At 47.9% G+C, this 27,156-nt stretch overlaps 1 protein-coding gene and 1 long non-coding RNA gene across 4 annotated transcripts in view; one reads left to right on the forward strand and one right to left on the reverse strand.

Annotated features, from left to right (window-relative positions):
- pnt (ETS transcription factor pointed) overlaps window positions 1-27,156 on the reverse strand; it is a 325,056-nt gene that overhangs the window by 131,470 nt on the left and 166,430 nt on the right. The window lies entirely within an intron of this gene.
- LOC146185247 (uncharacterized) overlaps window positions 1-27,156 on the forward strand; it is a 130,646-nt gene that overhangs the window by 41,205 nt on the left and 62,285 nt on the right. The window contains exon 3 of one of the 2 annotated variants that reach the window (XR_014707974.1): window positions 4,362-4,461. The exons of the other annotated variant lie outside the window; for it this stretch is intronic. This is a non-coding gene — a long non-coding RNA (uncharacterized LOC146185247). Of the gene's footprint in view, window positions 1-4,361; window positions 4,462-27,156 lie in introns of those variants that run through there. 2 annotated transcript variants of the gene reach the window in all.

Consider the following 27,156-nt stretch of genomic DNA (forward strand, 5'->3'; position numbering starts at 1 on the left):
CCGGCCGAACCGCAGTACAGCAATACTCAGAGCCACAGTCGGTCTGTGTTAACGTCACAAATGAATATATCAACTAGTTCATAGATTACTAGTAGCGTGCACACACACATGCTCTTCTGATTTCTTTTACACAGACACCATTAAGCAAAATGGCACGTCACCAGGACGCTCGCTGGCCGGAACTACAGTCAGTAGGTACAAGAAAAGCATGCTATCATCGGGTCTGACAGTAAGAGGCCCAGGCCAGTGTGCTGCTTGTCAGGAAGTATACAGTACGTAGTAAAGACCGAAGGCCAGGAATTCCAATGCTGCAGCCTAAGTCCAAGCAAAGCCCAAAATACGAACACTAGTGTTCTAATTTTGGTGACAAAACATTCACTACACATTGTCAAAACATTATTTACAGTCTGCTACGACACTCTTTACGGGCATCCTGCTTAATTTTCGCTAATAAATTATTCCTAAACGTTCAGAAAAGAAGGGAGGGAGGGCTTTCTTCCGAAGCAACGCTAACGAGTCACGACACTGTCAGCAAAGTGACAGCCGATTCCAGACGAATAACCATACGCACACAAACAGCCTAGTAGGCTCTAAGCTTACAGCCCAGTAGTCAGCCACAAAACTCCCCTAGCCTAATCCTAGCTATAGAAAAGTATTGAGGGACTCTGCTATAGACGTGTCGCGTCCAGACGCCCGAGAAAGTTCTGGGCGCAAGGCGACAGGCGTGCAATACAAAGGCAACAAGCGTCGCATCATTGCGTACAAGAGATTAAAAAACATTCTATTGAGAAACGTCTCGTTTCTTATTGCGCCGAGGTACGAAGAAGCACCCTTGCCCGCGCGGTCTCCTTTCGGCCCATAAGCAGAGCCGTCGCTTGTTTTAAGGGCCCATCTATCTGGGCTTGATAGATGGCAGCTCGGACGAGCCTTAATGGAACACGACGGCTACGCTCAGCGGTCGCGTTCTTCCGCGCCCCAGCGAGCGAGGAGGGCGCCGAAGGTTTTTCGGGCCACAGCCGCGAGAGAGCGCGTGTTGTTGTTGCCGGGGTGCACCAACAGCCTCGCGAGCTGTCGGGTGTGCCATCGGAGTACCGAAGGAACGCCGCCGGGGGTGAGGGAGGCCGCAATTTGTTTTCGTTCTGGCGGCGAGTCTCCTCTTCGCGCACTATGCGAGCAGCAAAATGGGCTGCATGACGGGAACCCGTGCTTGCTTGCTCGTGTTGGTTTGGCAAAAACTGGAGCGGCATCGAAACAGTGTGCAAGGGCATGGCTCGAATTGTACGCAGCCGTCTCATACTCTCTCATCACCCTTGCCCTCGTTTTTGAAAGAAAGGAACAAGCGGACAAAAAAATTAATAAAACTGGTGCTCTTGGATGCGAGCGTGGGCTGATGCAGTGTGCGAATAGCAGGGCAAGGGGTGCTGCGGGCATCCATGGCTGCGGGCGCACAAGAGGTAATGGATGGCCTTCGACTCACCTCGACAAGGTACGGCGATCGACCTCTCGCTGGAGGAGGAGATGGGCCCCCACACCTTTGAACAGGTTCCGAAATTCGTCACGGTGCTATACTCATCACACATTGGCTTCTGAACGCTGCCTTACTGAAGCAGGAAAAAGTCAAGCTTCCAAGTTCGCCATTAAAGTACAGGTGAACATACATATTCCAAACTGAGATATTTTTCGACAGTTTCTCAAGTATGTACTTTTATATGCTCAAAATAAATTTCCCTTCGGCATTCCTCAACACGATCATGCGTTGGAAGTTGTAGAACAACACTGAGTTTCTGTATTTGATCTGTAGGACAAAGTGCCACGCGAAGGGTTCCCACAGGCACGTACAAAATGTCGAGCCCATCGGTCGCTTCAAGCACCTTCTCGAAAGAGCTGCAATTCCGTCATCCTGTTCTCTAGGCGCCATGCAGACTAGCTTGGGGAATTACACGTTCCACCTAAAGCCTGCGTCGAAATCCTTTCCATTCAATTGACTCGGAAGCAGTGAAAGTAAAGCGGGGCGATTCTCCAAGCATGTCTTCAAGAAATGTGGCCCTCTCGCAACGAGCGTGGCGAGCGGAAGCATTGTTTAGCCGAAGCTCAATCTGGAGCGGGGTGTTCGCCACGCATCCGACTCGCTTCAACTTCATTCAAGAAGCGAATGAAACAATAAAGGACTGAACGGGATTGCAGAGAGAGCGAGAGTACAGGCAGTGAGAGAGAGAGAGAGAGAGAGAGAGAGAGAGAGAGAGAGAGAGAGAGAGAGAGAGAGAGAGAGAGAGAGAGAGAGAGAGAGAGCGCCAGATTCATTCGTGCCCGAGCGAACAGCAGATTGGAGACAGGAGGCTGAGGGGTAAGAGCACACGCCTAGGGCGATACGCCACGAACATAACTAACAACGGCAAAGGGTCCAGCAAGCGGGCAAACTCTAGGCGGGCGCAGCAGAGGGCTCAATTCGGAACTTCCTTATTAGCGACCAACAAGCCGGCAGCGTGGCAGAGCGCGCGCGAAACCGAGCCAGCAACAAAGGCCCAAAGCCGCCCGCGAGCACGCAGCTCGCTGCTGTTCGCTGACAGCCCGGCTTGGAGAGCCCTCACCACAACGACGAGCAACGCAGCGCACCCGCAGCTTCAGCCATCAGCAATCCGGGCGTTTGTCGCCGTCTCGCGAAATTCCCAGAGCGCAACGCTGCCGAGAAGAGCAAGACGCCTCAAGCGCACCGACGCGATCAGCGGCAATCAGGGGCGACGTCGCCGCCGACCTTCTCTGATTGGATGACGGCTGGCCGTAGTAAACGCTCGGGTCGAATTCGTCTCACTTGTTTATATTTATACACGCGGGGGCCTCGGAGGTCACTCGAGCAGCATGGACTGAAAATGCGCGCGGAGCGCTCGAGGCTATCTTTGACTGACGGCGTACGTATATGCCCGCTGACAGCTCATGTGCGGAGAGAAGTGCGAAGACCGCTGCGTCTGTTGTCTTCCGAGTCGCCGACAAAGGCTGCGCGCCGCGCTTATAGCATTGAGATTGATAGCCGGCTTCCGAGCACTATACGGATGTGTAGCGGAGCTACGGTTCTTCTATCACTGCAGTAAGCAAGCCAGCGACTGTGACGCTCTCGAATCGCGTGTTTCCACAGGCTCGGCCGATTGTGGAATGAAAAGCGTATGTATTTCGAGAGCCAGATAATTTTGTTCAAAATCTAGTTCCCGCTCTAATGCGAGCTCAGCTGTTTTCCAGTGTCTACATATTGCGGAATAATACATGATAGAAGTGATAACGTTCAAATGGCGAAGCGCTCCGTCGGGGAATGATGGCTAAAGACAGGGACGCACAACACGCTGGAGCGGGTAAGCAATATCTAATACGTCGAAAATGAAAAGGTGGCACGTACCTCTTGTCCGCGTCTTATGCGGTGTACGTTTGGCGCTGGTAACAAGTGCAAATGTTCATCATCAGAAAGGTTACAAGAAGGTGTAGCAAAACTAGAGCAGAGAATGAAATTTTGAGTGGTCAGCCACTGTAGAAAAGTAAACTGGAACTTGAGATATAGAAAGTCTAAAGCTGAGGGAGCACCTTACTATATACGCTGCGTTTTATCAGCGTCGCTTCTGTTTGTTGATTCGAATACCAGAAAAGCTATCACAGTCGGTCCACAGGGTTACGAAGTGCTCATGAACACCCGAGGCTAAATTGAGATAATGCTCACCTGCAGAACATCCCAGAAATAGGTCAGCGTCATAGCAGCTCGGCGCCTCCGGTAGAGTGCGGAAAAATGTCGGTTTCACGGAACGTGACAACAATTCACTCTATAGAGCGAGCGAAAACTTCTTTTCCAGGGTGGCCGTCATTTCCGACGAAACTATTACAGCACTCAATCAGGATGGTCTCTCCTTGTCATGAGATGAGCACGCGACGAAAAACACACGCAGGCACGAATCGCGGCCCGAAAGTTTCAACACCGTGCTGCACACCTGCGCACGGGACACCCAGCGTCAAATGACCGAAAAGAGGAGCGACAAAAGTCGCGTTTCAAATACGCTGTTGTCCGTCGACGTCGATGTGAGCCAGCAGCGGCATCAGCACAGGCGATCAAGAAGCAAAGCGAAACATTCGAGCGCGGGGCACAAAACAAAGAGAGATCGACACCCCACCGTCCCACCTGTTCGCGATGTGATGTCGCGGCGCGCTCGGCACCCCGGGCAAACTGCTCGCGGATTCACTCTAAAGTTTTTTTTCTTTCAACATCTGTTTCGCGCGCACACGACGTGTTTATGGCGAAGTACGTTTCGTCGATTCATTTTTGTTCTTATTATCACTGCTTTTGTGTCTTTTATTATCCTGTATTTTTTTCCCTGTCCCCTGTCTAGCTGAACGCAGCCCCCCGAGGCTCACTGGTGTGTCACAGCGGCGCAAGGCCCCGACCTCACAAAACCAGCGCACAGCACATGCTGAGGACTATAAGAGCCGAATGAACATTTTTTTCTCTTGTTTTGGGTATTTTTTGTAATGACGAATCGTTTTCGTCGTCCACAAGGTACACACGACGCACACACTGGCTGTCTGCTTCTTTTTTTTTTTTTTTTTTAGCTGAAAGACGAGCAAAGCATACATCAATTAGTTAATAAGAAGTAAAGTGCAGCCCCTGACGATATCACTGCTGTGTATGGCAGAGAGAGAGAGAGAGAGAGAGAGAGAGAGAGAGAGAGAGAGAGAGAGAGAGAGCAGAGAAGAAATTGGATTCTTGTAGGACACAAAGAAAGATAAAGGAAATTTGAAGTGTTAGCCTGATAATCGACATCATAGGCTTGTCTAGATAATGTACGTAGTGCAATTATTGTAAAACGAAGCACAAACACACACAATGTTTTTACGTCAAGTTTGAAGAGAGGAAAGGAAGGTGAGAGTATAAACGCAGGTTGACACGTTTATCCCGATTAAAATATTCCGGTTCGCGAGCTGATTTCTGATAGTATTCAACACTAAAATGATCATGAGGCAAGTATAGAGTTATTACCTGCAGCCGTAAGCAACCTTCTAATGAACACATACCATTAAAAGCCAGTCTACAGATAATGAAAAGAAAGTATGCTAAAGACAAAGCTTAGGGTATGGCGTCGTGTCTGGCAAGATGAACAGCAAAAATAGTTTTTTTTTTTTTTTTTTTTTTTTTTCGCTGGAGGGACGCGAAAAGCCGCGATCATTATAAGCCTCTAAGCCGGGATCAGCATATCTACCTACAGAGACGGCTCAAGAGTCCCAGGTATAAGGCGATTCTAGCATCTTGAAGCGAAAAAAGACGAGTCATGAGAAACGACGTGCAGAGCTCGAACGCATATTTATGAAGGCGCTTTCGCGTTTCAGGTCATGACAATAAAAACCAAGCGAGCTTCTAACCTTTAGTCACTGATAACTTCGCATCTTTTTGCTCCTGTTTCATGAAGAATGAAGAGGTAACGGTGCAGCATGTTCCAAAATATAAGGCTTCTCCTATTAAAGCTAGCGTTGTATAATTGAAAAGAAATGCAAGAGTATGTGCGAAAAATTCCGCATGAGTAGCATCCCTCTCTGAGCCCATGGCGTCATTAGCGCGGCGTTGTACGCAATTTTACCGTTAAGCAAAGTAACAAATAAAGTTTTTAAGGGCGACCTCGAGCCCGTATCCGGAGTGGAAAAACACGCGTGTTGGCCTTCATCTCGAGCTCTAAATCTCCTTACCCTGCCTCCATGCTCAAGGTATACAAAACAAACAGAGACAGCAACACGTGCAACACGTGCTTCCATAGTGGCCTTGCCTAAGCGGTAAAAGAAACAACGGTTGTAGAGGACGGTTCATCTGAATCGCGCGTGGCCAGCTATACATGGAAGTAGTATACGCGGCGGGAAGATGATTTCTCTCACCCTGTACAAAATATAAATGCGAATGAATCACGTGGCATGACGCACGCATATGCGGGGGCGTGACAGATAAAAACCGCTAAGGGTAGAGATGAGGCTGATGCTCGGCGGATGTGGCTCACTGCTGTCCCCCCGTGTACAGGAAACGCGGAAGTTGTTCAATGAGCGAAAGTATAAGACAGGGCATCGCCCCTTACCGTAACTATAACCGCATTTCCGCTTTCAAAGGTGGAGGTGTTGCTGTTACTTGCACACCGTTGTGTAGGAAGTTGCTTATACCATAAGTAGGCGAAAAACGCCAAGGTCATTATCGACTTTGGCTCAACGTACATCCGGAATTGCAAGCAAGGGAAGGGAGTTGGGGACGTTCTTGTTAGTGCAGTAGACATGCATACACGCACAGCAGCAGGTCCCGTATGTAATGGCTGCATTTCCGAACCTATAATGCGTTTAAGTGCACTAGCTACAAAAGGAAGATGTCTAGTCAATCAGTCCCGGTTTCTAGATCACCTCAGTTCACAAGCCTTTCTCTCGCAACGATCTTCAAACAGCCCCGACTTGCATCATTCATGTAGCAGCGGTCATGCCTTCTGTATAACATCACATAACCTAATCTCACCACATGGCTCTCGAATGTGCTAGAATAGATAGCGATGATGAGTAACAAGAAACGTAATCACTGAGCCTAACGAAGCTTTCGCTTAGTCTGGAAGTTAGCAGGGTTAAACTGCTGAAATTCTTTTTCTTGAATTGGTATAACACCGGCTACCTTTTCTAAGCATCATATACTGGGTTCGCAAAAGGCAGTCCGCGGGCCGCATACGGGCGCTGGAGCTGTGCGATGCTGCTCGCTGACTCCGAAACTTTAGCCTTTGTTCATAAAGCACATACCAGCTCCACGAGTTGGCTTTAGGAACGGAATCGCACTCGTTTTCTAACAAAATCGCCTAAAATACTTCGTCCCTATACGGTGCACGTTCTTTCGAAAATGAAATGGAGGCACTGGTCATTTAATTTGCGTGAACTTCAGACAAATGTCGGCTGTCTTCAAGAGCAATGCGCTGAGCAAGCTGATCTTTCCTTCATCTTAATTTTTTTCTCTCTTCTGATGAATAGCGACTGCTCCAATTATAATATGCGAACCAGTTCAAGTGGCGCCTATCCGGGTTTAGAAAGAATCGAGCACGCTCTGTTTTTCTTTTCCACAAAGAATGAAAGGGTGTGGTCGTTTCATTGGATGCTTATTTGTTTCATTGTTTGTTTTGGTTTATGTTTAGCTTTCCAAAGCTAATCAGGCTATGAAAGATGCCGCAGTGGAGGGCCGCGGAAATGTCGACCACTTGTGGTTCTTCACCGCGCCCTGACACCGCACAGCACGCGGGCGCCTCGGCCTCCATCGAAAAGGCCGGCGTGGCAAGCATTCGATCCCGCATCCCTGTGTAAGTAGTCGAGCACCCTAACAGTAACCACTGCGCCACCTTATTTTTAATCGTTTTCCTTTTTTATTTGTTTGTGTTTTCTGTGTAATTTCCGGATCCTGGCGAGCGAGGAATCACATTTTCTCGTGCTCCAAATGCAATATGAATTTGAAATGCTCGTGATAAGTCCTCTCCAAGAACTGATCCTCCTCGTGATGTCATGTGATGCTTGACTGACTTCATTTCATTCTCTAAGGCATGGAGGTCTCTTCCTGCCTCTCGGTACCCGAAAGATTGTTCGGCTAGAGATCCGTCGATGGCAACCGTCGATGGCAACCATGGCCTTCGGGCCACAGTGAACGCTGCGGGCCACACGTCCACAGATGCATCGAGCAATATTCGCATGAACCACTTCAATCAATCAATCAATCAATAATTCAATTATTGAATTAATTAATTAATCAGCAACGAACCATGCATGTATCTAGTGTGGGATCAATTTGAAGTGCGTCATGGGTTGAAATGTTTCGAATATTTGTTTGGCTAAGCGTGGAATGAATTTATTGAATAGCCAGGCCTGAGCTTTAGTGCGATCACTTCGATATGTATTTGGGCCGCAATGCGACTGCACCAGCCTCAAGAGATTTCAACAAAAAGTTTGCCAAACAAGTTCATGCGGCCTAGAGATGGGAACGTAAACCTAATGAGCACATTGATGTCAGAGCAGTTGTGAACCTCGAAGTTTACGATAATTAATCTGGCGACCAACTTCATTAGTGCGATGATGGAGTCACGCACCGCATTACTGCGTTTCGGCGTGTAATGACGTCCACGTATACGGACTTGCTTTTTCAGAAAACGAAAAAAAAAAATATGAATGGGCTATATTCGCGTCGTATAAAGCACTTGAAGGGATAAGAAAATAAAGACTTCCGATGCTTTTCTGCTGGAACCTCAGCTGCCATGTGTGCCCCCTGGGACGCATCGTATAGTTTGCTCACATTTCTAGCTTACAACACCTGTGTGCGATCATCAACACGACCGATGATCACCAAGCTATACGCAGACAACGGCGATGACAAATCGCTACGTTTATTGGTCGGGTCCTTTGCTCCAAAAGCAATCTGGTAAGCTTTTCGGAGCATCCTGCGCGGAATTTTCTCCACGTGTGTGACCTCGGGGCTGAACTCCCACACATGCAGTTTAGCAAACTTTAGGCAAAGACGTAAAAAGCAGCGCCACTTAAGCTTAGCGACTCTACATTTTGCATTCGACCGTTATAAAAATCTGGACCGAGCTGCGTGCGCGCAAAAGCGATCAGACAATAAACCCTCCCATTTCAACATGTAACAGTATAATTCGATATAGCAAAGCCCGCACTGCGTCCGAGCTGCGTTAAATCGAATGACCAACGACGAAAGCGCAAGCAGTGTTCTCTTTGCACAGCGAACGCTATTTCTAAGCTTAACAGACGTTTCAAGCTACCATGTTTGTTGAAATTTGAAGTGTTGAAGTGCAAGTTGCAGTGCTACACGGATAACAAAATTACCTATAAAAATATAATACTGAAAAGTCGTCGCCGTAGCCCAGCTCGTAAGAGCACCATGGGTTAGAATACCACCAGGAGCACACGGCTGTTTTTTTTTCTTCTGCTACCTAATTAATTATCTCCATGATATTAGATTACTGTTAAACATTAATCGGCATAAAAAAAAAAAAAAAAAACTACGCTTCTCTTGGCATCACTGACTCCCCGTGTATACATGAGACTCCCGGCCAGTCACTCTCTCTCCTAACCGTGGGAACGACACCGGGAATTCGGCCCCTGATTTTTCTGTTAACTACAGTGCCGCCACATTGAGCTGGTGTATACACACCCCGTCGTGAAAATGTCGCAAGGGAAACAACGTGCCACGGTTATTTCAAACTTATCGGCCGGCAGCTTCACTGCTTCTGCGACCTCAATGTGCGTGTCATTCTTGGGCGGTTGAAATCAATCCACAGCTCTCCACTACGCTCCTAAGAAATATGCAAGTTTCTGGCACATACAATTTTGAACCACGTAAAAGGACGCCTTGACGGCACCACATCAATACCGCAGCGGCCGCATTTCGCCAGCGGCAAACTGCAAAAACACCTGTGTGACGCAGGATATATTTGTAGACGTAAAATAATTCATTTATGAGCGAAACTAATCCGCGGCCCTCTAGAGCGACAGACCATTCCTCTCCTCCTCTCACTCACATCTCCATCTTTTTACTCGCGACATCGCTGATACGTGCGCCGAGAGTGCGACAATTACTTCTCGTTAATCACGTCCTCATGAAACATTGTTATCCTATATATCTGCTTGTTTGCTTCAGCGCTGCAGCTGATGCCTTCACTGGGCGTTGCACATAAGCGGACGAACGTCTCCCCGAGCCGACAAGTTAGACGACTCTCTGCCTGGGCGGCTCGAGTGCGTACACAAGCGCATCAGCCTCATCACTAAGGCGTCTCAATCAGAAATTACGTAACCGTGACGCCGGCGCCGCGGTCTGCCTTTCCTCCCTGCGGCAGTCGAGCAAGCCATGACGACCCGCCGAGCGTTACACGACGTCAGCTCGAGCTCGCGTGCATGGGCGAACGCGTCGTACGACATCGTGGATACCGGCAGCGCCATGTCGACGACCCCCAATCCCGAGACAGCGACAGGAGGCAGCAAAGGCAGTTGTCAGTGCGCTGCGCTGTAGCTCAGTTTCTCCTTTTCGCGCTCTATCCTTCCTTTGCAGCATCTACTGATGCTTACAGCGGTAGCGGAGAAGACTGCAAAACATCCTGATGGCAACAATACAATTAGCCTCTATGATGAGGAAATGATCCTCAGGTCAAGCGCGCATGTTCCTCGCGGCCCCTGCGTACGCGCCAGGGTACAGAAAACTTTCCAAACACTGGGTCGGTGAAGTTACTCTGCCGCATGGTCGGGACTCGGCAACCAGGGCTGGCTAAATAAATTCTTGCAGGAGCTACACACTCAGCGCAAAAATTGACCGGCGCGCTGAGCTCACCTCACGACGAAGCTATAGGATTGCTCCGCTCGGTTGTACACTGCATGACGGCCGCCAAGAATCTCCTTGCGAAAGCGGACGTAACTGCTACAGAGCTCCCCTGCAGTGTAGGGCACCAACCCACGGAAGAAATTCTGTCATTTTCACAGCTCAGTTAATTCATAGCGCCGAACGCGAGGGGGGATATCCTGACACAAAGGTCCGCGGACTTTACACTTCAATCTGCCAAAACATCCGTCACACGGCGCTGTTCGGTCGATTACCGCCACATGCCGATAAGAAAGTTTGCAGTCCGATGCACTGACCTACCCGTAAATGTCAGCCATATATAAAGCGCGAGTGGAGCGCGCCAGGATACAGTGGCCCACAGTTGAAAAACGACGCAGCTTAAGTATCACCGGCCGAGTAAAAAGAACGGCGTGGTCGCTTCAGTGCAGGTCACAGACACTAAGACAGTTGACATACGTCATTTAAAAGACGCGAGGTCATGCCTTGGCGGTTTTATTTCTATTATACAACGCATCGAGAGCGCTGGGGCACAGGTTCTCATCGTCAAGGAACAGTTTTGCATATTGCAGAACGAATTGCACATTACTGAACTTCATGAGTCATCGAGCGTGAATCGCGGAGAAGCGCTAACAAGGAGTGTTACGCAGATGTTAAGTTTAATAGATTTAGGATTTTTCTTCAAACTTCGACCAGGAGATCCATCAAAACGCGGCAAGTTTTTAAAGCAGGACTGTAATGACATCGTTGCTCTTCTTCTCGGCCAGTTATGCAAGCTTGAGAGGCACCCAAGATGCAATGTCAATGTAAGCATGGCATGCATGCACACGTCAGCATAAACAACCAGAACTTGCCCGTGCTGTTTAATGTAGTGTGGTGTGACTAATGCAGCACCAAAGAGAAAAGAATTGCAATGAGACTACAAAATGAAAGTAGGAGGAGCTTACCACTAGTTGGCATCTGTCTCTTGGCGCTGCAGACGACTCATTTCGCTAACAGGAAATTAAACAGCACAACGAAAGACGCCACGGAAGCCAACGCATAATCCTCGGTGGTCAGGCAGAGAACAGATAAATTGATGCTGGAAACAACAGCACAAAAGAACTGGCAGACGGTGGGACAAAACTAGACAGTGCATGAAGAGGGGGAGACGGAGATGTTGAGTGAGGAATTAAGACGCTGGGGCGAGCAACCCGACGAGGACGAAGAAGAGGGCAGTTATCACTAGCTCATTCACATGAGCGTCTGTCTACGCCGTACTCTCTCTTTGTAAAATCACCGTTGTCGACTTGGTCGACGAGCACGGCTACAGTCAACCCACAAGCGGCGGCTCGAAGAACTCGATTCGGGAAAGATGAGAAAGAGAGCAGCGAAGGAGACGCGAGAGGAACGAAGGAACAGAGCGCGAAAGAAGAACAAATAAATGTCTTCGTGCACACGCAGTAGACAAGGGCGGCAGAAGGGTCAGAATTAAAGCAGGGAGGAGGAGCCCCCACGGAGAAAATTGCAGCAGCCGCCGTGCCGCCGGATCAAACGCGGTGACACCCGCTCGTGTGCGCCGGCGTCGGACCCCGCCTTGATTGGCATCCAAGGTCCCAGACTCGCGTCTTCTCTCTTCCCACATTGGCCACTTCGCCAGTGGCAACGACAAGCAGCGGGCCCACTGCGGACCACTGCGTGGCTGGTTATATCGGTTGTACGTGCGCTAGCTACCGCCCCTTATTGAAGCACATCGGTAGCTGTCGTGTATAAAGAAGTCCTGAGGATATGCTCCCAACTTTTCAGCTCAGCATATCTCCTTTCGCAGTGTCTATGAAATTTCTTCTTTCGACGCTAGTTCACGCGCCGTATCTGTGTACTATCTTTCTTCAAAGAGCAGACATATAGCCAGGATGTCGTTCGAAGGGGTACAAGGTAATTTTTGGTAGGGGTAAAGAAGGATGGGGAAGGGGATGCTTCTAAAAGGTGCAAGCCCATTTATTGTGACTTCGAGAGGGCCCCTAGCCCTCCGCCTCTTGTTTACACCCAGCTAGTCCGATCACTAAGCAAAACAGCGTTGAGCATTCTGAAATAATAATTGTAAGAAACCCAATACCAAAGGAAATGCCAACTAGCCGAAATAACAAAAAAAAAATGTGAAGGATTTGAAAAGAACTTCATTACGGTTTTCTACCTGTAGAGGCGTGTGATGGCGGTGGTCGTGGATTCTTAACCACAATAATAACGACCAGTCAAAGTGAATATATATATATATATATATATTGGAAGGGAAATGAGGGGCTCATTATTATAGAGTTAAAGGAGCTGACAGTCTCCGAGTCTTAGGCAAACTTGGGGATTTTTTTTTATGTTTGGTTCTTGGTATTTGACGAGAATTAGTCTTATGGTGATTATCGAAATAAAGAATATTTAATGAAATAAAAGCGCCAGGGCTTCAATCGTAGTCAAAACGAGTACGACGTGCGAAAGCTTTCTCGCCCACAAGGAAATTTATGGACACGATAACGTGCAATGTATAGCGTGAGAGTGTGTTATAGTTTAGCAAGCTGGGTGATATATGATGAGGTGATACGAGGTTTCGTACTTGCTGCCCACGAGAAAATGTTGGGTTGAATCAGTTCCGTTGATTTTTACTTTTTTTTTCTTTTTTTGCTGGCCTCGGCAGAGGCTTCGTACAAAATTCGCAGTTGTCTTTGAACATGTCATGCAATGCTTTCGGACTAGAAACGGATGGAACCTTGCTCATTCACGAACATATTCTACTTTGTCTACTATGCGTTTGGTAAGGGGCATTACTGACACTGACACGTCCGGGCCGCACTAGCATCAACAGGCCATCCAAGGAATTGAAGGCCATAAAAAAATATGAGAGAAGCTCTAAGCTGAAAATGATCAGTATTAATCAATCAAAAAAAGGAATTGTTGCATGTAAAGTATTGAATGCCATCGATGCTTTCCAACCTTAATGTAAAATAGATAACCTGAACCCTACAAATAACTAACCAAAATAGTTTAATGAGGACACCCTAAATATTGCGCAAAGGAGTCAGGGTCAGGTGGAAGAACTAATACTATCAAACATAAATGCAGAGCAAATGCAGGGAATAGAGCAAAAGAGCAGGCGCGCCTGCAATTGTGTGGAGCGTGAAACACGTGTACCAGTTCAGATTAAATTTGGAGCTTCCTCTGTTGTTTCCTTTCCAGGAAAAGCACCGCGCAGCTGAAATCTGCACGCATGCTAGCAGATTATAGAAACACTGGTGCAGGGTCGAAAGCAACACACCTGGCCTACCTCGCACTCAGGAGTGCCCAATAGTACCGGCACATATTTCACACGTTTTCTTGCGAAGCGCGTGAAAAAAAAAAACAGTGCACACGTGCGCAGGTCATCGTTCAGGGCATGCATGCACGGCGAGAGGCGGAAAAGGTATACGCGACAGCTGGATACCTTGCGACTACTCCACTGCGAATGTTGCATTTAGAACGCGTCTTTCTTTTTTTTTTTATGTAAATGGAGCGTGTCGATTGCGTTTACCTGAAAACGTGAAATTTTATACTCTGAAATCAGTGCCACGGACTCAAAACACGTGATAGTATGTTGAATGTTTCACGTTCTCAGCAACACTCCATGACATCACTTCCATTAATTCGAAACACGTTTAAACGGGAAGAAAATTTCGGCGTGTTTCGCGCTTGTCCTGAGAAGGTTGATGAGGACCCTTTTAGGCAACTGCGTAGTAAATTTTACTGCTGTGGTTAGTGTGATATGATGTAAAAAAAAGATAATGTCTTCTCGTTGATGGGACGTATACACCATGACATGACACGCTTTATGACGTCACGGAATTTGTGGCTGTGACAGTTGAGCCGTCTCATCAGGAAAGAAGAGGCTGTGTCGATTAGTGGACTGAGGTGTCGGTATGATCAGGCAGAAATAAAGACACAGTGTGCTGGCTTTATGTTGAGGACGGGGTAATGAAAAAAAAAAAAAAATGCCACAACTGGCACTCGCCACGTGAGCCCAGGAAGTCGCTACCGTCTAGGCGCCACACCAAGCCCACCTGCCCCAACCGACCAGACCCTAGGTAATAAAGTTGTTTCATTCATTCTGAAGCGAACTGAAAGTCAAGCTACTATTTCGGGAAGACCACAGCTTCGGATTCGGTTGAAGATGTGAGAAAAGCGAAAATAGTAAAAAAAGAAAAAAAAATCAGCCTGACGGTTTCGTATAGCGCCAGTGCATCAGAAAAAACAACAACAAAAGATTTCATCACAAGGTTCTGTTCTAGACGATGAGAGTTTGAAAATTTCGCTTTCTGATTAATTTCAACTATGCCCTGCGTGACAACACGAACTATTGGCAGAATACTGGGAGTGTCGGTACTGTCTGGCCCTACATAACACCAATGCATTGCCAAGGCACTCCAATATAGGGCTAACGGTTACTGCTGCCTGGGAGCCGCAGAATGGATTTCAGAGCGCTATAATTCCTACAAAGGTTGGATACTGCAACCATCGTCGGGAAGTTACCTCAGCTCAGCTCTAGCTACTCGCTATAGCAGAGTTGAGGAGGCGTTGCTTGGTCCATTGTGATCATCATTCATCCCATACAGTGTTCGCGTGCAATGCGCTTCTGATTTTGTTGGTTTATTTATATACTGATTCAGGCGAATGGCTTCAAGCGTGACGTGCAAACGCGAGTAAAAACATGAAAAAAGCTTTATATAGCCCTCTACGCAGACGTGCACCGTGCAGCAGCTTTTTCCGTACGGTCTTTTTAGCCGTGTCTGTCCGGCTTGCTGTGTTTGTCCGGAGTAGACACACTACAATGTATAGCTTTCCTCTGACTATACGCTTACACTGTAGATCGAAAGTGCTCCCATGTAATAGGAAGCGATTGAGGAAGCCTTTGACGCACGCTGGGAATTTGTCTCAAGTGCACATCTTTGAGGCTTAAGAAACGAAGTTGATCGTGGCAGTGACGAATAATTTGTTGGAACCTAGCCAGCATGTAGAACACTAAACGCAAGCGCCCTAGGCGAAAGAAAAATAAATGCAGATTACCCTGTGTAAGCAGGAACAGGCCGTTTGAACAATGCGAGTATTTAGGAAATTATCCATTTATATATATATAAAATGAAATATGCAGAAGGAGAACGCGAGAGAAAACTGCCCTTTTATGTTGATATAATTCCGCTAAGGGCCAGTGCAATGCTGAAAGAACATAGAAAAAACAGCTGAAGAGATGTCCTGCAAAGGTATTCGATTCCTTCGAAGAGTAATTCCTAGACACAGTTCCACTGGCTTTATTAAACTTCTTATATTTTTTTGCAAATTTCGGGCGCTGTTTTGAATCCGCCTATTTTGTCCAGCGAAAAACAAACAAAGAATACATATGTAAAAAAAAAAAGACTCATTGCAAGTAATTGGGTTATTATGCAGGTGCCCTTAAAAGTGAATGGAAGGCAACATTATCAAAAACATTCTATTTCTTTCAAGACGAAGCATAATGGTTTAGATTTATTTGTGCACCGTGCAATTGGCACATGATGAGTTTTTCTTCCTATACTCGAACTTTTCCAAGGATGCTTAAGATGAAAGGGATGAAATTATTAATTTTTTTTTAGCTATATTGTTTTGCGTTTACTTTTAAATGTACCTCTACCAGCGACACAAACATTTTTTAATAAATGCAGTCAAGTGCACTGGAGTTTGCAAATATGCACCGACCGTCTCCGTTACTGCCGCATAAAAGGTGCAGAATGAGTTGTTTGGCTTTTACCCCTACGCGAGTCGTGCACAACGAACCGGACATGTCACGGCTGGGTGTACGACGCTTGATAAATTGATATTTAATGGCAGGTTTTGCGAGGCTGAACGAACGCATTTTTCGCCACGTGCGCGATTTGTCTTCGCAACAGTCTAGTCGAGATGAGAGTGGAGAGAAAGTCACCGAGGCGCAAAAAGGGGGTGAACAGAACGCGGATCGCAGTAAAAACAGATTCGGAACGCAAGGGAAACGTATAGCCGAAGCACAGAAACACTTGCGGCCTGCATAACTACGAACACATAAGCGCGTTTTGCTGGGAATCGCTGGAAAAACGAACGAAAGCGGAGTCGATCACGTGGCCTATACAAATGCTTCATTGAAAGAGAGCACGTACAGGCTTGCGTGTAGGAAATTCGCTGTTCGAGAACCAACAGCTGAGATAAATAGAGTATAATTGATAATACAAGGCAAATTATAACGGTGATGTGAAATCGAGGCGATTTGGTTAGGGGATGCGACGATGAATGCTGTGTAAAGTGACCTACTTGAAGGATCGACACCTCGGACTGCGTTGCAATCATGCTGCCTTTGGATACTGATCCAGGCGCGTTGGTCAGCGCATCTGTACTTCATGGCGGGACGTAGTACATACATCATTCGTCAAAACTGTCTTTCGAAGTCTTATGACGCGGCTCATTGTGCATCTCAGCCTCGCATGTGACGAGAAATCTTGTCACTTGCTTAAAGGTGACTTTCGAGTTTATTCCAGGAGCTCCGTTGCCGGGCTTAGAAGCAAACTTCTTGGGTTGTACATTTCTTAGACTGTATATACGTTCAACACTGGGCCGCAGCACTAGAGGACCGAGACAAAATTATTAGGAGATTGATCAACTATACGAGCGCGCGAGCAGCACTTCCGGGCCAGCTGAAGGCAACCGAATTGATACGAACCTTCCACTTTTCGTGTTCAAAACATAATACCTAGCACGGCGAGCAACGGGCATTTTAGCTCGTATCCAAGCATTGGACTCGCGTCCTCAAACGAGCTGGGGGTTGTAAATTTTCGGTTTGATCAGAAAGAAGCGGATAAAAGTACGCCAATATTATTTTCCGACTTACTGTAGTCGCGCTGACTGCGCTGGAACTCGGGCGAGCGCAGAACTCTCGGGGCATCTAACATATTCGCAACTTTCACGGGCTATAGGCGGCGCCACTGGAAATCCAATATGGCTGCCCTTAAGGTGATCCGGCTTTCACGCTTCAAGTGCGTTGTGCTGCGACGCTGGGCTACGTTTCCTGAAGCTGCATTAAAATATTCGCGCGAGTGTTCTGTGGTGCGAACGTATGCACGGCGTTGTCAGTCAGCGTATGCAAGCCCTTTGTGAGCATGCGTTGCAGGGGTGCGATACAAAGGACCCCTCGAGTGTGGCGGGTCAGGTATGTGAAACATCCTACTGCTGACTGTGTTGTGCGCAAGTACAACAGGTTCCCAGGCGACTCTAATCGCGCCACAAAGTGCTACAGAGAAACGTTCGACAATAAACATGCATATAGATAAAACTTTCCACTTTTATCCAGGGATCACGGGCACTCGCGAGCTGCAGCATTTCAAGAAGTCGTGCTGTGCATTCACGCGCGTAGCACAGGCATGCCGAGCAGCCAACCCCGAATTTTATGTGGCCAAAGTTTTTCCTTGACTTCAAAATATACGCCGTCGCATTGAAGTACCTACTACCCTGTTTGGGCACAAGAAAACATCACTACAAGGTAATAATGATGGTCTACTGTGATGACCTTAACCAACCTGTTTTACTTTTCTTTCTTTCTTTTGCTGCACCTCTGATAGGCAGTGATTTTGACTTTCGCAAGTGATGACCCAGTGCTGACACAGACAATTTTTCGGGAACAGTTACTTGAAAAGCAAGACAGCTAGAGCGCCGGCATTGAGAACAGTCTCAATGTGGAGTGCGAGTGTATGTTCCGTAACGTTCAATACATGCTCCTAATCTAGCGTTCATATGGCAGGTGCTGATTGCAAACACTGCATTCACTCAACCAGGTAGGAAACAAACATTCTTAATTTCTCAAACATGTGTGGGCCATGAATTGGTCGGCATCAAAAATGATATCAGGCAGGTATGGCTCGCAACTTACGCCAGTCTAACTTCTCACATCAAAAATGCGCACCGAAAACCGTCATAGCTTTAGTCGCAGTTTTTTTTTTTTTTTTTTTTTTTTTTTGCGAAACTTGGTTCTGCTCAGAATTTATAGCGGCAATGAAAAACAAGGCCCATGCATAACCCCAGAAATAAGATAGCTACGCCGCTCATACTGTCACTAAGGGGGTGTTTCTTTGTCGACCCGGATTTATCACAATGCTTTTCACGATAAAGTAACCGACTTGATCTTACTGAAATCTTAATTAACTTAATTATCCTCTCCTTCCGGGGCATATAATCTGGAGGTAACATGTGAAAGTTTATCCCGCCTTTGACCGTGCAGTCAGAACACATTGGTGTATGGAAGATTCGACTGCTTTTATGTTTTCCCCTCAGACTACGCGTGCCCCACATACCAAAATAGAAGTTATATTATTAATCTATTGTCATGGCTGCGAGCCAAAGTCAACTCGAAAAGCAGTTACACACTACAGGAGCTGCAGTACCGAGCTCCACGTGAAGAATTTTCGCGGGAGACGCAGCAGCAAGCTGGAGGAGCACGAGCCGTTTTCCGAGTATCCCCTTAAGGGCGGTACCGGAAGCGGCCGCGTGGCGGCGGCACTGTACGTGAAAGTTGCGAATAGCGAGTTCTGCAGCCCAGATACGAGGGGCGTTCATTAAGTTTGTGTTATCAGTACGATAACTTTAAAAAAGGCGCACTCAAGAGGTATCGAAATTAACGGACCGGTGCGGACAAAAACAAACGGAGCACGCAATCTCCTTTTCGTTGCAGAATTGAAACTGGCAGTCGTGGCATGTGCGAACCGGTAGTGGACGCCAGTGCCCCTTGACTTGGACAAGTATTGTTTTTTTTTTTTGTGTTTTTTTTTTTATCTCCAGTCCAGAAGGCATTATTTTAATTTGAACGGAAAAGCGTGCTCCGTTTACTTATGGCCGCACCTGTACATCTCTCTACCATTAGCGGAATATGAAAACTCTGCTCTATATAACGCCACAGAAAAGCGCGAGGGCATCAAACTAAATATGAAAACATCCACTTAGAGCTCGGAAGCACTCCCAGTATTCAGCTTTCTGCATTTCAAGGGCCGTCATTCGAGGAAGATTCATGCCGAGTTGATGGTGGTGCATAGCGATAATGTTCAAGCCTACAAGAATGTTGTCAAATGAGGCAGAAGATTTTTAAGTCGCTTAAACAACTTGGACGACCACAAACAAGGGGTTGCCAACTGTCTCTGGCTGGTGCACCATAAATTGTTATGAGAGAGGAGGCTTCTGACCGATGAATAACTCTCGAATAAATAGTTAAACACGAATATAATTAACTCCCCTGGTAAGTTCTCCGCTGGCTAATACGATTCTGCACTGCAGGCAGGCAAGCACCACCCTCCTCGCCACCTGCTATAGCCGGTCACTATTATCCGATTAGAGAAAGTAGTTGGTTAAGTTGATTTCTCAACTGGACCTAGGACATTGACACAAAACCCTAAATGGAGAGTACGGAAAAAATCATGTGCTGGCTATAAACAGTGTGACGCCCCCGCCTTCTTGCTCGACCCAAAGAGTAAATTGCCACACACGTTTACCAAGATACTTTGTTGGGCGAGTTGGTACTTATTCATTATTAATATAAACAGCGCGAACACGAAGACAAAGAACAAGCGCTTGTACTGTGGCTTTCTTGTATCTTGTCCTTTGTCTTCGTGTTCGCGCTGTTTATAATAATAATGACACGCACGTTTTTGCTAACCGCCTGCTTCGATCTTGTTGATTATATGAATTATCTGTTAAGTGATAACAAATTCTTTTGGAAACATGGATCCAAGTACTGCAAATTAGTTGACAATGTCGGGCTGAGAGACTGTTCATCGGGACAAAAATGTCAAGAAAGTGACTTTTGGCGACAGAGGATTGCAACGTTCAACCACCGATAAAACTCAGTAATCAATTCGACGAAAATTATATTCGCAAAAAAAAAAAAATACAATAAAATTCGAGTTCTGAAATAAGTGCCAAAAAGGGGCGGAAGATTTAAAAAGATATATAAACCAAAGAGTTCAGCGCCTACTTATAGCCTTTTTTTGTGTGTGTATGTAGTTCTTTGGCGTCAAGCCATGATCACGGATATAGAGAAGTCTTGACAAAGATGACGTTTCCTTTCATTCCAAACCAAAAACAAAAATTACTGCCTACTGATTTGATTTGTCGTTCGCGTTTGCTATGATCACCGTGCAATGTCGCGATCGGCATTCCATGTCGGATTCAAGGGCAGCCACGACAACCGCACGCATTGTTTAGGCGCCTAGGCAGCAAATTAATTGGAGGCACTCGTCTCGCTCTCTTCTGGTCCTCGTTAGCGGGTGGCACTGCGCGGTGTTTACGTGCTACAAAAGAAACGCGCAGCTGCCTGCGTCGACGGGAGAGGGAGGGAACGAGGTGAAAGCACCTTTCTCCTTGGTGGTATGTGAGCGCGGCGGGGAAAGGGAGGAGAAGCCACGCACAAGCGGCGACAATCGGCGTACCGGCCGTGCTCGTTCAAGGACGCTGACTACGGCAGCGCGCCGCACAGTCGCAGCAGCGTCAGCTGTCGCTGACCCGGTGGCCTTGAACACTGCCAGCACCCGGCGGCGCAGCGCTCGACTGAAGCACATTTTGGTGCACGCTCAACCGTGGTTATTGCTGCCAGAGCTGCCTAGTTGCAGCATTGCTTGCCAAGCTGCGCCTTGGGAATCGTTGAGGGTAGCGTCGCGCTCCGTGCGTCGCCGTGGTTGGTTGTCAAAATACGGGGCCGCTCTAGATCCAGCGCTGGGCTAAACGTGGCTGACGAATGGCTGGGCCTTAAAGGAAATAAGAAGGTCTCCTTAATGCTCATGAATCTACAATCCCGTGTGGACTGCTGTCATTTCTTACGACGGCGACGGAGCGCTTCAATACCTCTCTCATTCTCTCTCCAACCCTCTCTCACTAAATGCAAGCAAGATGAGACTCCTTGAGGCATACACAGCAATGCATAGGAACTGCATAGCACCGCACTTTGGTGCTCAGCACGCGCAATTCTTCGTGTATATCCCTATCCAGTGATATCTGAAGTTCAAACGATCATGTCGATTCTTAGATTGCGAAATTCGAGAACAGGTAAGATATCCCTTCAGTGCAATAAGTAAACTGCTTTTTGATTACGTATAAGCACTGAAAACGGCAAGTGTAACATCACGAAAACATTAAAACATTGGGAGGCATTTCTTTCCTTCTGTAGGGAGGGGGGGGGGGGGGGGGGAGTATGCGGAACCAAGGAATGATGGAGGTAGGCGTGGCTGGTACCCTGGAGGATCATTTTTTTGTGGGGAGGGGCGGGGGGGGGGGACGGCAGGGGATGGATCTCATGCTCATCGCTTCGCAGCGGAGCCGACTACGGCACGACGCACGACAGCCCGCGCTCCCATCCCCAAGGCGAGGTTGACATCTGCAAAGGCTGCACGCTATGGAACCCATTCCCAAGTCAAGTTCTGTCTCCTCAAGACAGAACCAGGCCAGATACGAATGGGACAAACGACAGCACTGTTATGACGGGCCACAGCCTCAGCTGACGTCATCATCGCGTGCGCAATGCAGTAGGACCTGTCTCTGGGGTCTTCATTAGCGAACTGCCAAGACGGAACCCATACCCACAGCTATACCGAACTAGACCCGTAACCAAGTACGCTGTATCCACAGCTGCTAAACGCCGTAGCGATCCTGGAAGGTTGCACTGGGAAAACAAGGAAGGATCAATAAACCTAATACAAAGCGACAAGGAGAGAGAGACAGAATGGCCAAAGCGGTACCTCCGATCCCTCATTTTGGCATCGACGCTAGGTTTCCTGACTACGTATTTCAGAGCGCGCCACAGAGAGACGCTGATGGACGCCCGTCCGCTCGACCATCCCCTTCCGACATTGACCCAGATTCCGAAACGGCGAGCGAGCCAGCGAGGGAGCCCGCTCGGAAGAAGAGGGGAGAATGCTGGCGCAGGACGAAAGAGAGAGAAAGGAAAAATGAAATAAAATGCAAAGAGTGAGGGGGAAAAGCCATTCCCGTCAATACTTTCAGAGAGCGGGCGAAACGTGTAGCTGGCGGTCTCCGCTTTGCCACGCACGTCTCGCCAAGGAAGCCAGAAGTAAGGGGGCACAGAACCTGTTTCTTTTTTTTTTTTTTCTTCTTCTTCATTTTTGGCAGGCGCAGGTGAGCCAGTGGCAGAGTGGCCGTGAAAGCGTCGGATTCCTCGCTAATGAGCTGAACTCGCGCTCGGGGCCCGGAGGAAGGGGAAGATGAGGCGAGGGGGTGTCTGTACGCCACAGCCCTCGAAGCCTCAAGTATAATGCGAAGCTTAAACGCTAGTGGCGTGGTCAACCATGCTGGAGCAGTAAATCTGGTAACGTTGCCCGCGGTAGGCTGCATGCATTTGGAGTGCAGTGGTGGTGCTGGACGTCAGGCGAATTTCGCAGCACCCCTTCCCACTAAAAAAAAATAAATAAAAAGAAATAAAAAAAAAGTGAGCTGGCCTGGACCATATTAGTAAACTTCGACAGTATATAATATAACAATTAAGTATATAAGTATATAACAAATAATATGTGTATCAATTTGTAAACTTGTAATATTTGTAAAAAGTAACAATTGTTTCATATTTAAAATAGTTTAAGGCGCAAAAAACAGACAAACACAAAGGTAAGTGACCGTCACTTACCTTTGTGTTTGTCTGTTTTTTGCGCCTTAAACTATTTTAAATATGAACCAAAACCAAGTGGCCCAGCAGCAAGTGCTTTTAAACAATTGTTTGTTACGCTCCTCGATGATCAGAGTACATGGCATCTCTGCACCTGACGAACAAAGTACTATACCGCTATTATTAGCAGCAGCCTGGTTTCCCCTGTCTATTGCCCGGATGAGGCGCGATATCCGCGTGCACTAAAGTACAACAAGATAACTGGTTAACGCATCTGCGTGGCGTTGTGAATGTACTTTTATGAGGCCAATTTTCTTCCGTTCATAAACGCGTTCAGCTGTTGACGGAGGCAGACACAGGACTGGCAGGCGTGCGCAAAGGTCATCAATGAAAACGAAAGAACAACAGAAAAAAAAAAAAATTCTCTATACCGAGGAATGTTGTTTATGCTAGGTACGTTTGTAAAGGACACGCCATTTGACGCGGACCCTGATGGGCCTGGCCGCGTGATTGAACAAGTGAACAGCCTGCGCGCAGGCATTCGACCCTCCTCCATGCTTATGAATATAAACGCGCCCTTGCCGAAAGACGGCGACCATATCTCGAGGCAGCGAGGCAGACCACCCTCCCCTTCCCCTATCCTCCTCACTCTTGCAAGCAATAAATTTGCGCCGAGCAGCAGAGTGTAGACCCCTTTACCCCATTCGATCCCCGTAAAGAAACCGGCTTACCGCCAGGAGGACACAGCAACAAATGCGCCCGCGTACTACCCGCCCCTCTGTTTAAAATGCATCGTTAATTTTAATTTGGACTCACCAAATTTTCAGACCTTCCCAGTTGTCCGAATACTTCCTTGCAGAAATAACTAGTGTGTACAGGGCTGCTCAATATTTCTCAGACCATAGGGTCTGCTTTTGAACAGTGCAGCCTGAAAGCTACAGCCCTATGCTCGAAATCTGTGTAGAGGGTAGGAGAAGTATTATTCTCCTCGTTGAGGGTCTTGATAGCTTTAATGACATTTTAAGTGATATGATGTACCGTTGAAAACCAAACCCTGTGAGCCGAGAAATTTTCACCAACTTTGTATATTTATTACTCAGCAGACAATGACCAACTTTGTTGTAGAAACAAGTTGAATTCGAAATGCACGCTGCAGCGTTGTAACGTTCAATATACGACTGCATTTAGTCGTCGTCTTCATTGGTTTCTACATTCCTGAAAATTCATCTTCATTGTCAAAAATTGCATCTCCTTCTGATTCATTCAGGATATTAGTAAAGAAGCCCAATGTGAAACTGTTGAGCACGCCCATGAGGTAAAAGTTAATATCACCACCTGAAAAAATCTTATGCGCTACGACAAGTCGACTACAATGGGAATATAGGGTGCTTCCAGTAAAGATACGCAGTACCGTGAGATCAGGCGCCACTCTCAAATCCGCATTTAAGCCTTCACTTCGGCTTTTCAATCGAGTTTCGTTTATTTCTGAATTTTTGGAGGGGGCAATGCGCGTGAAAAGACGGTAAACGTCGACGCCTTTCGCATTCCCCGCTCATGCACGGGGAGCATGCGCGCACGCGCGAGTTAGCGGTACTCTATATACTGCGCGGGAGTGGGGAGGAAGGGGAAGGCTTTTCTTACGCAACTCCGCCCACACATGAGCTTCACGCGGGTTGTTGTCTCTGGTATCGCGAGCATAAACTCGTTCCTCGGCTCATTACATGCGGCATGTCGCCTCAAAGCTGGCGAGGGACGCGGGCCACACGACTTCGTATTCATATGTGTCCCTCTGTCTTCTGCATATACGCGGGCGAGGAGATGTTGTCTCTGTTGTAATGCAGGCATGCAAGCCGCCGACACCCCGCGATTCGAACGAGAGAGAGACAGCGTTACGCTTTCGTTGCACGTCGCAGTGGAGAGAGGCCGCGCCAGCGCAGCGTCGGCTGGCGAATGCGTATGCCTGCATGCGTGCGAGCGATTCACATACGGGACACGAGCTGTTGCGGTCTAACGGAAAGTGCGCGCAAGCAGCGTATGTGAGTTGGGCGGTAGAGTTGCGCTCCATGTGTGGGCGAACCTGACTCGTCTCCGGACTCGGCCCGAGGATTATTTATTATTCTCCGCGTGAGTCAGCCGGAGGCACGCGGAAGAAAAGGAGAAAATGCGCGCGCTCTCGATTGCGCCTCCGGCGGCAGACTAATAGAAAGTGGGAAGCAGAAAAGCGCAGAACAAATGAGAGCGAGAGAAAGAAAAGTGTACGGTGAGTTCCGCCCGCGAGGAACTCCGTTTGGGCTGATACAGATCTGAGAGCGAGTGAACGAGCACGTGCTGTGCACAGTCGTACAACGATGTGGATTCATCTTGGACAGTCTCGCGAAGAAAATTGTTAGAATTCCTGGGGGAAAATGAAACAGGATTGTAAAGAACTTTGCAGTTCAGCATCTTGTATTCGACCGACAAACGATTAGTGCTCACTAACCGTGCTTCGCCTAACCTGACTCCATCCACTGTTGTGAGACTAGACAGTCGCGCAAACGTGGACATTCGCTGGTACATGCATAGCAGCTTGGTCACGGTTATCTAAAACCCTTTGAACGGGCCAAACAATCATAGGACCGGTTTAACTGAGAGAGCAGAACTGTCTATGTGTAAAGAGGATAGGTTCAAGAGCGCAGAAGAGGTCTGTTACGATAGCTACCGAGTGCCCTGTATTGCGCGCGAGCGAACCACAACGTTGGCAGTGGTACCATGTGCACGCATGCGCGCCCATCTAGGGCTATCATGGTGAAAATTTCTAGCTAAGTTTTTATGGAAAAAGGGGGGGGAGGGGGGGCTTACAAAAGCAAAGCGCATTGCCCTTGCCAGGCACCAGGAGCACAACATACTGGAAAAAAAGAAATAGAAAGAAGGGAAGCCTAATAACCTAATAAATGTGGCCTCCCTTCGCCCAGCAGTAGGCGTTCGAGTTCATGCAACAGCCCTGACGAAAACGATATGCTAGCCAGATTTGTGTCTCCGGACACCAGATTTGTGAAGGCGATGGTAGGTGACCGTCCGAGCAGCGCTACACGCGAAGTGTTGAGGAAGTGAGATGCAGGCCTGTTGCTTGGTTAAGCAATTATCATTTATCTATGCTTCGAGAGCGACCGCGTGCGGCAGTCGCCGCCACTACAAGCATAACTGTACGAGGGCGTAATACGCGTGCAGTGTAAAATGAGCTATTCAGAAACATTGGCTACCCGAGCAAGCAAACCAAGTTTAGTGTCGCGAGCCAGAGTAATAGCGATAGTATGTGGTTATTTATTATTAGATATCAAAAAGGAAGGAAAATATGTTCGCCGCCCCGGTGTCTGCTATATGATATTTGAAGCACCTGAACTGGGGCGGAAATGCCAGAGAGAATTTAGCCGATTGAAAGGGCCTAGCTAATCTCAATATTGCTTTAGAAGCAGACCCAGAGGACCACGTCTAGGCTAGCGAATCAGTTATAGACTGGCAAACCAGGCAAGTACAGCCCGCGAACCAGGTCCATAGTAGGACCAGCGAAGCACGACGGCAGAGGCCTTGTTCGGCAAGAAGAGATGCGCAAAGCAGGCGATGTGCACGAGGCAGGCGATGTGCACGAGGCAGGCGGCTCACTCGGTAACTTCCACTGTTCATGCTGTGATACAATGCCTGCCTGCACGCATGGACGATCCGACAGCGTAATTTCTGCAGCTCTGCACCAGCAGCACTCGCAACAGCGAGGGTGGAAAGCGTTCGCTGCGGGCCCGGTCATTAGCGTCACGGGCCACCTGAAGTAACGAACAGCGGCGGGGAGTACGCGATAATCTGCGACGATGAAAGAAGCGGGTTGAGACAGGTGGGCTGTTAAGCATCGGTTGCCCCTGCGCTCTCCCTTCGCCAATGGGAGGCAGCGTAACCAGCGATAATCTCTCCTGCGTCTGGTGGAACGAAAGTTGCTAGTAACACCGGGGAGCGTCAGAGCGTTTGTGACGCGTGCACTTCTGGCATCCGCTGGTTAGAACATCCTCAGACACACTCTTGCTCTTTGGCAACGAAAGTAATGTCGACAAGGTTATCTCTCTGCCTGTCGCAGCGAAACCTGCGACGAGGGTGTCTTCGTTTTCAAAACGCCTTGGAA

The sequence above is a fragment of the Amblyomma maculatum genome, chromosome 6 (genome assembly GCF_055883805.1).
Source record: "Amblyomma maculatum isolate TAMU_Amacu chromosome 6, ASM5588380v1, whole genome shotgun sequence".
Lineage (NCBI taxonomy): Eukaryota > Metazoa > Arthropoda > Arachnida > Ixodida > Ixodidae > Amblyomma > Amblyomma maculatum.